Below are 12,265 nucleotides of genomic sequence, written 5' to 3'. Positions count from 1 at the left end.
GAAAGAATAACTTCGAGTTTTCTGTTTTTTTGGACCATCTTAGTTTACGTAAGTATCGCAATAATTTAATGCTAATAACGAAAATTAAATGATTTCATTAAACGTTTCTTACGTCACTCGAGAATTAACTGATTAATTTAATAATATTTTAAAGATGAAATAAAAAGTGAATAATTTTTTCTGAAATAAAAAATAATGTTTTTTTTGTATTTTTTTAGGAAAATAATCAACATGCGTGTTCTTTTAATAGTTTGCGTATTTTTAATGCTCATCATTTTTTCAACAAACACGGTTCAAAGTAATGCAATTGGTTCGAGCTCTGCACAACCTAAAAGCCCGATATTTATTTTGCCACCTCGAAAGTGTCGTAAAGGATACAAACCAGATCATTTTTTTAGATGTCGAAAAATTATTGGATAAATTGGGGAATAAAAAATTAATAATAATATAAAAATATTACTCCAATATAGTATATATGTCAAATTCATATACGTATTAAATAATGAACATTACAAATAATGTAACATAAGTGGAGAATAAATGTTATATTAAAAATTGAAAGAAAAAATAAATATTAAAAGTACAGTTGCTATTATATTTATAATTTGTAAATTATACATTTCGATCTAATATTAAATATAAAAATTATATTGTTGCAAGAGAAAAAAATGTAAAAACAAATTATTGAAATACAATAATCATTGCATTGAATTAATCAAAATTTTGTTTTATTAATTATTTAACTACCTAATACCGAATAACAATTGACGTACGTGCTTGCAACGTTCTGTATATCTATATATATCGGTGTATAAGCGCGGTGTTTTTAAATCGTATCTTGATGCTTATGGCACGCTGTTTTTTTATTTATTGTTAAAAATAGTAAACCTTCAATAACAGAAAAACAATAATTAATTTTAACAGAAACTATTATTATTTAGTCGAGAATAAAAATAATGAATTAATTTCGTGTCTAGACACATAAAATTAATTAGTATAATTATTTGATATAAATTTTTTGTCTTACAAAAATTTATTTGTGTATCAAATTGAATACATATTTAAAAAAGAAGAATTTTATATCTACACATAAAATTAATTCAAGATATACAGGAAAGGATATTCTAAAAACGTGGAATTTATTTTTTGTCTAGACATAATTTGAATTCATTTTTATTATGTTATAAGGAAACAGTAATGCATTTTTATTGAGCTTCAAAATCATAAAAATTGTAGGAAAAAAAATTAAATATTTGTCAAGTGGCGCGTTAGCGTAAGTAGTATCCTCTTTGATTCTCCCGCCGGTTATTAACGTTCGATTCTTAGTGGGTCGAATTATTTTTTTTATAAGTTTTTCTATCCTCAAGCTATATAAATTTTTTTTACATTTCTTAATTTTTATTTAAAATTTTTTAATTTTAAAATTTTATGTAGATACGTATTTTTTTGGCTGTAGTAGTGTAGTAGCTACAAATTTTAGTAGCCTTATTTGTAGTAGCTTATTTGTAGTACTAATTGTTGTAGCCTAAATTTTCATGTTAAATAGTAAAAACACTACCTTCTAACATCGTCATGGTGTCAGCTATGTAAACGTCTCATGCAGGTTCGTGCACGTTGGCGCCTGCACTAGTGTGAGTGCGTGCGGATGTTTGTTTAGGATATCGATATTCTTAAGATTAAGTGTGAGGAACAGAGGCTGTATGCGTCACCCGTGGAGGGAGGCCGATGCTTCGTTGTTCGATGGAAAAGTATAAAAGGGCAGTCGGACAATAGAGAGGAAGGAGTTTAATTCAGTTTTGTCGGTTCTTATGTTAGTTATGATGACCCTTCTTATGAGTCTTATGTATCTTACGGTAACGGGTTATTACAATTATTAAGAATTGTCCACTATTGAAAGTAACGGTCTTATGAAATCTTATGTGCTGGGGAGTTTACAGCTATTTCACGCAACTTCATTTTATGGTCTTTCAAAATTATTTTGTGGACATTTTATATATTTTCTGGACCAGCTGCCGATTTTTGGCAACCAGAGCGTTTAGCATCATCAGTGCTCGTCCATAATACTTATCTAGGCATTGTTTGGCTCCAACAATATTATTCCCTATCAAAAAACAGTGTTTAATTAACACACGAAATTTCTTTTTATGCATTGACTTGAAAATTACATAACTAGGGTCACTAAAACGACTGTAACCTATAAAGTAACGATCAAAATGGCATAAAATTTTGACACGTACTGTTTGAAGGTTAGTGCTTCCTGGAAATCACGTGGGTCTGTCATCAATGTTGCCAATTATGTGTCAAACCGGGGATATCTTAAGTGTCATTTTAGGATTGATCGGTAATATAGGAAAATACATTTGAAGATAAACAAATTTAAGTAGTTTCAATTATTTCTTATAGTAACTATCGGATTTAAACTTAGCTTGTCTTTTTAAATTTAAAGTATTAATGAAAATAAAAACAAATACAAAACTAGACACACGTGGTATAAGTGGAACGAAATTTTAAAAAGCGTCCGGTCATCGCAAAAAAAACCGAGTAAAATTTTAAGCTTTGCATAATTTTTAATCTTAAAAATAGCACTTACACGATTGAGTTTATTTCGTCACGCGAAAATTACTGGCAATTAATATTGTAAATATATTATAGTTTGTTAGTTATTGAATATTGCGTGTTTTTCAAAAAATAATAATAAAAATAAACAATATATATATGTAGATTAAATAAAAGAGAGATAGAAATGTAATTAAATAAAGAAGAAAAAAAAACAATCTAAATACTAATGATCATATTCGTCCGGATATAGAAAAATTGTACTAGGTGTACACTTGATAAAAGTTTAAATGTATAATATTATTTATATCTTCTTCTTTGTAAGTTTCCTTTTTAGTCGCTTTTTACGACAAATAGGGATTACTGAGTGGTATTATTACCAACCCACCCTACGTGTGTTATTATTATTATTTTTATTATTACATATCAAATTTTGTTTGTCTGATTTAAATAAATGTAATTTCATTATTTCAAATGATTTTTTTTTCGTAAAACAATTTAAAAGAATAAAAATAAGAGAAATGAAAATGAAATATTATTTTCTTCTGATTATTTTTAATCTTATCAGTTCCGGAACATATTTTTTTTAACAAAGTATAATGTTTATAGAAATAACGAAGCGAAAAACGATGAATCATTGAAAATTTTAATATTTTGTAATCAAAATTACCACGTGTCGGTAATCAAACTAATATTTTTAAGGAAATTCGTATAATAAAAAATAAAATATAATAAAAATAAAAAACACGCTATGAAAAATTGGAACTGCGTAAAATTCTAAAAATAAATTTAACGTTTTCTTCAACGCATGATAACGCTCTAAACAATAAACTAATATTGTACTTTCTAAGATATAAATACGATGTTTGAATAGTGCAAAAGCAGATATTCGAGCAACTCAACTGCATCGATTTAGAATAAAACATTTCGCTATAAAAAAAATAGAAAGAATAACTTCGAGTGTTCTGTTTTTTTGGACCATCTTAGTTTACGTAAGTATCGCAATAATTTAATGCTAATAACGAAAATAAAATGATTTTATTAAACGTTTCTCACTTCTTTCGAGAATTATCTGATTAATTTAATAACATTTTAAAGATGAAATAAAAAGTGAATAATTTTTTCTGAAATAAAAAATAATGTTTTTTTTGTATTTTTTTAGGAAAATAATCAACATGCGTGTTCTTTTAATAGTTTGCGTATTTTTAATGTTAACCATTTTGTCAACAAACATGGTCGACGGTTATGCATATGATTCGAGATTTGCAGAACCTACAGCCAGCATAATCAGTATTCCAATACTTTGTCAAGAACATACGTTAATTATTTTTCGGTATATTAGGTAGTTAACGCATTAAAGAAAATAATTGTTTATTTTCTCCATACAATGATTATTGTATTTAAAATTGTTCGTTTTTACATTTTTTTCTCTTGCTACTTAAAACTTTTCTACTTAGAATTATATACAATATATAACTTAAAAATTACAAATATAATAGCAACGGTACTTTTAATATTTCTTTTTTCTTTCAAATTTTAATTTAACATTTATTCTCCACTTATGTTAAATTTTTTATAACTTTATTTTTTTATACATAAATGAATTTGATATATAGTATTGCAATAATATTTTTATATTAATATAAATTTTTCAATTCCTAAATTTATCAAGAAACAACTCGACATCTCTTTCCAATAAGCATTTTGCCAGGAGGGCAATGTATTGGAATACTAATTCGGTGCAATATGTAAATATTGTTCTTTATCCCTCATTCATGTCTGTTAGTGCGCCGTAAGACTCTTTTCTACATGAATGTATTCTCTGACATCATTTTGCTCAACTTTGTCGTGAATTTGATTATCATAAAAAATTAATCATCAATTTTAATATCGTAGATTGTATATAACGGAGACGGTATTAAAAATTGTAGCCAAGCTTTAATTATACGCTTGTTAACAATGCCATGTAATTAACTAGATCGGTGAATTTTCTTACGTTTAATATGTACATTTAAACAATAATCGTCATCAATTTTCTTGGAAGAGATTTGACCATTGTATTAACTGAAACAGGCACGTTAATTACTTGACCATAAATGCCGTATTGACCATTTACATGTCTCTGACGTCTGATCTGCATAAAAGAAATACGAGGTGAAATTAATTTTTCAGAAACTAAATCTAAAGGTGGTAGATTCTGAGGTACATCTGGATATTTGAAGCCGTTATATGTTGATATTAAAGGAATATTCTCCTTGTTTAAAGCTTATATGCATGCATTACAAAGCTTAGTATTTTCCACAGGTACATTAGGTATAATTTTTGTTAGAGTATAGAGTGTTCATAAGAGTTGTAAGACCTTGGTACTTCAACGATAGTATATTTGCACTGACATCATAAGGTAGACTGCAAAAAGAGATTTTAAAAACATTGCACGGTTTTTCGAAAAAAGTACGTTTTTCATAATAATTAATTAGTTCTACATTTATAAAAAATATCTAAATTAGGAAAGTGTTACATTTATTCCAGATAATTGCTAAAAGGAAACGTTTTCATAAACAAACTAATGGGAAATGTTTGCCGATCTATGAGAATATTGAGGAAGATGATATTTTTAATAAGGGTAAGGAGAAGGACGATGAAATTATTCGTATTTTTTAAATAAGAATAAAATTAAATTAAAGAAACAAGGTCAAGAGAGTTTTTATGTTACAGATATGCAGAAAAAAAAAGACTTTCTTTGATAGATTTGCTTATAGCCGCGTCTTCGAAAGACAATCAAATTGTTGAGGAAGGAATTCGTGGGGAAATTAATACTTTCATGTTTGAAGTATGTATTTGTAAATGTATTCATTTAGAAAACAAAAGAGGAGAAACATTCTACGCAGTAAGATTTTCTAGGGTCACGACACTTCTGCAAGTGCACTGAACTTTGCTTTAAGTCTTTCTGCTAAGCACAAAGATATCCAGGTAATTTTTCCAGCAACAATTATCAGTAGAAATTATTAGCAAAAGAAAAAATATTTTACATTTAATACATTTATAAAGAATAATCATTAAATTGTTACACTAATTTTAGTAACTTGTTTCTAATACTAATTTATAGTGATATTAACTTTAAATGAAAAGTTTCATCAGTACTCGAAGTTTGAATAATTCTTTTAGGATTGTGGAATCTAATGTGGTTGTTTAAGCCACGTCGCGTGCAAACGGGACAGTAAAGTAGATAAACAATGTTATACTAAATTGTGTCTAACAGCGACGACACGCAAGATTAATGGCGAAGACTGGAGCGTAAAAAAGTTGACACAAAACCGCTAGAACTAAGAAAAAAGAAGATAAACATTTTATTGCTCGCTATTTGCTAATTCGAAATCCATATTCGTTATGTCTTTTAATGAATTATTTAATTAGTTATTGATAATTAAAAATTCAAAAAAACTTTTTTATTTCTCAGTAAAGAAACGTAGTTTGCCACAGCAGAAAAAAATGAATAAGTGCGCTAAATTGCTTACAAAATGTTTATTTAAAATACATAACTTTTAACTTTATTGTTTTATTATTTATTTAGTTATTAATTAAAAATCAAAAAACGTCATGAAGTGGTTATATGTTATGCGCATGCGCAAACACAAATTCAAGGTGTAAGCGCACTTTAAAAAAAATTGCCTAAAATTTAAAAAAGAAATTAATTCATCCTGAAAAAGTGTAATTTTTTGAAAAATTGTTTAATCAATTGGCTCTGAAAAATTGAATGCTCAACTTTTCGGCAAAATAATTGTGATGTTCGGATTCAGCCGATCAATATACATAATAAAAGTTTGCTTCATCCATTGAGCTCAAAATTTTACGAAAATATAATACCGTATCCAAATAAAAAAACTTTAAATGCGTTTTTCTCGAAACTATGTTTTTCAAGTAGCTGACCACTATAATTCAATAACCACTCGATGTATTTAATTGAAATTTCTACTACTTATTAATTGCACTAGAAACTTATTCTTCATCGAAGGATTTTTGTTTATGTGAATAATTTGAATTTTTTTACAATTTTTTTTAACAAAAAACTCATGATTTTTGTCGAAAATCGAAAAAATGCCAAAAGCTGCTATTTTGTTAATTTTCCAAAAAAATATAAAAGCGTTAATAGAGGACTAGGTTTATTATTAAACTAATTATTTATATTTTTTTTGATGATCTAGTAAGATGTTCTAATAGCACTACTTGCGAAACCAGGTCTGACAAAGATAGAGATATTTTTATAAATAATAATTATTCTTTTTTTTTATTTTGTAGAAGTCAAATTAAAAAATAATATAAAAACGCTGTGTAATTAGTTTTATAAAATAAACTTAATTATTATAACAAAAAATCATTCAGAATTCTCCTTTTTTCACGCCTCTGACAGCATCTCCTCTCTTAAGCTGACTGCAACAAGACTGCATGTTTTACAAATAGAACAAATATAGATATTCATGAATGTTCATCAACTTTGTAATAATGTATCGAATGTATCATTACCAATGGTGCTCGGTAATTTTTTCTAAAAGCTTCGATTTTTAGTAGATTGTCACTTATTACATGAGTGTACGAACGTATTGCCTGTCGCCAGGCGCTGAACAATGTATAAAAAAGCGTATAATTATATTTTTATTATTTCAATAATACAATAAAATATGTCTGAAGTAACCGTTTTGTTTTTCCATTTTTAAATTGAGTTAAACACAAAACTAAAGAATTAATTGATATAATTTTATTACTAAATTAAAGGGATAGAAGTCCAAACAATAAGAAAAAAATATAGGTTAGGGTCTTTGAACACGTTAACGCAACAAAAAAAAGTACAAAAACCATCTATCGACAAAATTCACAATCACTTAGTTGCCGTTAAAAGAACAAGTTTCATCATTGAATTGAAATTATTTGCTAAATATTCTCATAGATTTCATATAATATTTTCAATTTTCAATGTCGGATCATTATCGGCGCGTGGGTCAGTTCAAAGATGTGCGCAAATTACAGATTAGCCACCACTGATATTCTTCTTCTTCTTCTTTCTTTAGTTTAGGCAAATTGCCTGTTTCGTAAAAGACGTTTTTCTGCCTATTGCACTGTTAAATTGTCGCACCATCGTTTTCGTGGGCGTCCCGTGCTTCTGCGGCCTACAGGTGACTTATCCCGTGCAATTCTGACAATTCTTCCGTTGTCCATTCTGTTAATATGTTCGTTCCATTCTTTTTTTCTTTTTAGTATCCATTCGTTGATGTTTTCCACTTTGCATGTTCTTCTTATATCTTCACTCCTCTCTCGATCCAGTAGTGTTTTCCCAGCTATTCTGCGAAGAATTCTCATTTCGGTTGTCTCTAGTAACTGTTTCGTTTTCGCCGTGTCTGGTCGAGTTTCTGCGGTATGTGACATAATAGGTCTTACCATTGCCTTGTAGATTCTTGCTTTGGTCTCTATGTCAATGTTTTTGTTTCGCCATATTGTGTCATTCAAACAACCCGCTATTCTGGATGCCTTCATTGTCTGTTCTCTTACCTCTGCTTCAACATCACCATATCCTGAGATTTCTATTCCTAGGTACTTAAATCTCATTTCCTGCTGAATAACCTTTCCTTCAATTTCCAGTTTGCATCTTAACGGCGTCTTTGATGTTGTCATGCATTTAGTTTTCTGGGCCGATATTTTCATGTTGAATGATTTGGCTATGCAATTAAATCGGTGTAGTAGACGTTGTAGATCATCCTCATTTTCGGCCACTAATACAGCGTCATCAGCATAGCATAGGATGGTTATTTCTTCGCTGCCCATTTTATATCCTTTTAGCAATCTTACGTTTCTTATTATTTCGTCCATAATGATGTTAAAAAGCAGGGGACTTAAGGAATCCCCTTGTCGGATACCGCGACCTGCATCAATCGGTTCAGTCAAGGCGCCATTTATCTTTGCTTGGATCTTATTGTTTCTATAGATGTCCTCTATGGTCTTGATAAGATTGTTCGGAATTTGCCGGTTATAGAGGAGGTGTATAACATCCTTTAACTGCACTCGGTCGAATGCCTTTTCCAAATCAATGAACACATATATGCTGGTCTGTTGTATTCAATTGATTTTTCTGTTATCTGTCTTATGATGAAAACCGCGTCTGTGCATGATCTACCTGATCTGAATCCCTGCTGTTCGTCTTCTAGATTCGTTAAGCTGTTAACTTTATTCGTTATGACTTTTGTTGTTAGTTTCAATGAAGTATTTAAAAGATTTATTCCCCTGTAATTTGTAGGTAGTTTTTTGTCTCCTTTTTTAAACATAACTATAGTTGTGCTGATTCGCCATTCATCAGGTATTTTATGTTGGCATAGTATTTTTTGGATTAAGAATGTTAACTGTTGTGTGAGACGTTGGCCACCATATTTTAGTAATTCGTTTGGGATGCCATCTTGCCCTGAGCTCTTCCTATTCTTTAGTTTTCGAATAGCTGTTTCTACATCACTGGACTCAATTTGTATGTCGTTTTTAGTTACTATTTCTGGCGTATTTAGTTCCACTTGAGGTTCTTCTGATTTGTAGAGTTCTGTTAAGTAACTAATCCAGGTTTCTCTTGTGATCTGATTTGTTTCGATCATTTCGTTGACCTCCTTTCTTTGATTTCTAATAAATCGCCAGATTTGTTTTTGTAGTCCATAGAAGTCACTCTCCATTCTCTTCGAAAAAATCTCCCAATGATGTTGTTTTGTTTGCCTTACTAATGTCGCTGCTTGATTCCGGATTCGTCTATACATTTCGTATGATTCAGGTGTTCGTAATGTCCTATAGTTAAGGTATGCCATTTTCTTTTTTTTGCATATTTCCTTAATCTCTGGGCGGAACCAAGGAGTCTTGATCATTCTAGCCCGGTTTTTTACAGTTCGTGTTCCCAGGGCTTCGTATGCAGCTTCTAACATGTTGGTTCTTAGTTTCTTCCAGGCTATGTTTATGTTATCTTCTTCTTTTATTGGGTCTTTTTCGATTTTTTCTTTCAACCTGTTCTCGTATAGTTGTTTGGTTGGTAAGTTCCATAGTGACTCGATGTTTATTTTCGATTCTTGAGTTGCTCGTGCAAGATTCCTTTGTGGTTTAAACTTCATTCTTATTTTTGCTAATAACAGGCTATGATCGCTTCCTACATTCGCGGAGTTTAATGTCCTAACATCTAGTATTTGGTTTGGTTGGACATATCTGTTAGTAACAATGTAATCAATTGTAGACCTGAAACCTCTGGTGTTGCTATATGTGAATTTGTAGTGCTCTTTGTGGTTATAAAATGTATTGTTAATCCTTAGCTCGTTAAATGTGCACAATTGTGTCATAAGTTCTCCATTATCATTTAACACATTTTCGTTGAACCTTTGTTTAATTCCAGGTATTATTTCGTTTCCGATGCGGGCGTTAAAATCTCCAAGGATTATTATTTGTTGATTACTTGGTAATGATCCGACTAAGTTTTGTAGTTGGTCGTAGAAGGCTTCTCTTTCTTCCTTCGATTTGTTATCTTCGGGTGCATAAATTGACACTATATTTAACTTTTTGTCATCCGCTTCCATTTTTACAACCAAGATTCGTGAAGATATGTATTCACATTCTTGTATGTTGTTTTGGTACTTTTTAGACACTGCGATGGCTACCCCTTCCTTTGCCCTGATTTGTTGTTCTACCCCACTATATATCACTAAGTAATCTTCGTACTGTATTTGCCCTTTGCCTTTCTTTTTGGTCTCTTGTAAGGCGCAAATATCGATGTTATTATCCTTCAGTTCTTTCAGGGTCTCTTGATCTTTATTATTGAATGACTTGATGTTCCATGTAGCCAGTCGCATTATGTGTTCTTTCTTCCATTTCTTTGTCCATTTTCTTGCGTGTGTCGTCATCTGTATTTCCGTCCTGTTCCGAGGCCAAAACTCTTTTCTATGAGCAATTTTCTTTTTTTTTTACGTTGGGTAGGGAGCTAACCTGATCCAACAACCTTCCTCCTTTTCCCGGGCTTAGGACCGGCAACATGATCGCTGATCTGCGATCATGCAGGCGGAGTTCACCACTGATATATAGGATAAAATGCATCCTTGATGTTTATGTGCTTATTTATTTTTTTTTTTTTTGTATTGTTATAAAATTTTGCTGACACTGTTAGAAGATAAATAACCGATCCGGGAAAGTTGGTCCTATGTCAAGCAAGCTTACTTCGAGGATAAGATACAGATCGAACTTTCTCGAAATAATTGTCACAGTAATAAAAATCAAAAACTCTAATTATAAGAAAAACAGATGGGAATGTAGAAAAATGAAGAAAAAAACGTATACCTCTTTGTAAGACTCAAAAGAACACAGATGTATTTATACTGCGCGTGATTTTACTGCATCAATTAGAAACCTTAATTTTGGATATATTGTTTATAAAATTTTGTTTAGTAATTAAAATTACTTACCGCCGCTAGTTAGTAATCCATAAGAAAGCCAGGACCTAAGAGGTTAGTAAATAACTCTTTTTTCAATATGTTCCTTGCTCTTCAGTAGTTCCTACGATGAAAATTCATATTTTTTAAATCATATAAATTGATTTTTCGATTTACGTTTTAATTCTTTAAAGCACGAAATTTTATGCTTATAAATCTATCGAAATTTGTTTTTTTATAATCTGAGAATTTGTATTACATAAAATGAAAGAAAAAAAATTTTAAATAGTCTTTTTAAACTAAAGTTGTATAAGATACATAGATTGACAAGCCATGCTTTGTATAAAGTAATTTTAAATTTTCGTGGTAGTTTAAAAAATATTACTATATGCATTTTTGTGATGAATGGAATGGAATACATTTTTAGCTTTTCTGTTCCTTAAAAATTAAAATTAAATAAAAAACAATTGATTATTATTTTTATTTTATAATAATTTACCTGAATATTATCCGGATCAAATAAAGCTATCGAAGAAATAAAGAAACTTCAGACTTTGTAAATTGGATAATATTTATTACTTATTCTCCAGAATTTTTTAAGTAAATGTTCTGTATTATTGGAAAAAGAGTTAATATTAAGTGAAAACTTTATATGGACTGGGAAAAATCACAGTTTTCAGTATAATTTCTAAATAAAAAAATATTATAATATTCCTCACCTTTGTTACGTCCGTTGAATGTTAAATGAACAACTTCCGTTGATGAAATGATAATATTGAAAAATCCGAGATTTTACTAACATATACAAATATGAAGATAATTTTCTGCTGATATATATTTGTCAACCCGATTTGGTTTACACAGTAGGCCCCGGAGGGATTCGAACCCTCGATCTCCTGTTTATTAGACAGGCGCTTTAACCAACTGAGCCACAGCGCTGATTTTCTAATATATATTTATTTGATAAATGCATAAGTAAAAGCGTCAAAATCTCAACTATTTTAACCTATGATTTTTCCATCATTAAGTTTTATATAATTTTATGTACAATAATAGCTAAAGATTTAAAAAATCATGATAAACTTGCATATCGAAGCAAGATAACGAATTTGAATTATACATGTAACGAAAATTTATTAATTTATCTTTGATGACGAGAAGGTGCGACGAATTTTTGATTTAGCGGAGAAGACGATCGACGGATATTTAACAAGAAACGGACTTCTATACAAGATTGTAGACGACGATATACGACTTGTCGTGCCGAAAACCTTACAATC

The 12,265-nt window shown here is 29.8% G+C and overlaps 1 non-coding gene across 1 annotated transcript; it reads right to left on the bottom strand.

The window, feature by feature from the left end:
- Positions 1 to 11,850: 11,850 nt before the first annotated feature.
- On the bottom strand, positions 11,851 to 11,924 carry Trnai-aau. Its single transcript has one exon. It is a non-coding gene; the product is annotated as a tRNA-Ile (tRNA).
- Between the last annotated feature and the right edge of the window lie 341 nt (positions 11,925 to 12,265).

Source organism: Polistes fuscatus, unplaced genomic scaffold, assembly GCF_010416935.1.
Source record: "Polistes fuscatus isolate 324 unplaced genomic scaffold, CU_Pfus_HIC Scaffold12, whole genome shotgun sequence".
Lineage (NCBI taxonomy): Eukaryota > Metazoa > Arthropoda > Insecta > Hymenoptera > Vespidae > Polistes > Polistes fuscatus.
Note: the sequence above shows the minus strand (reverse complement) of the source record. Positions and strands in the feature narration are given on the sequence as shown.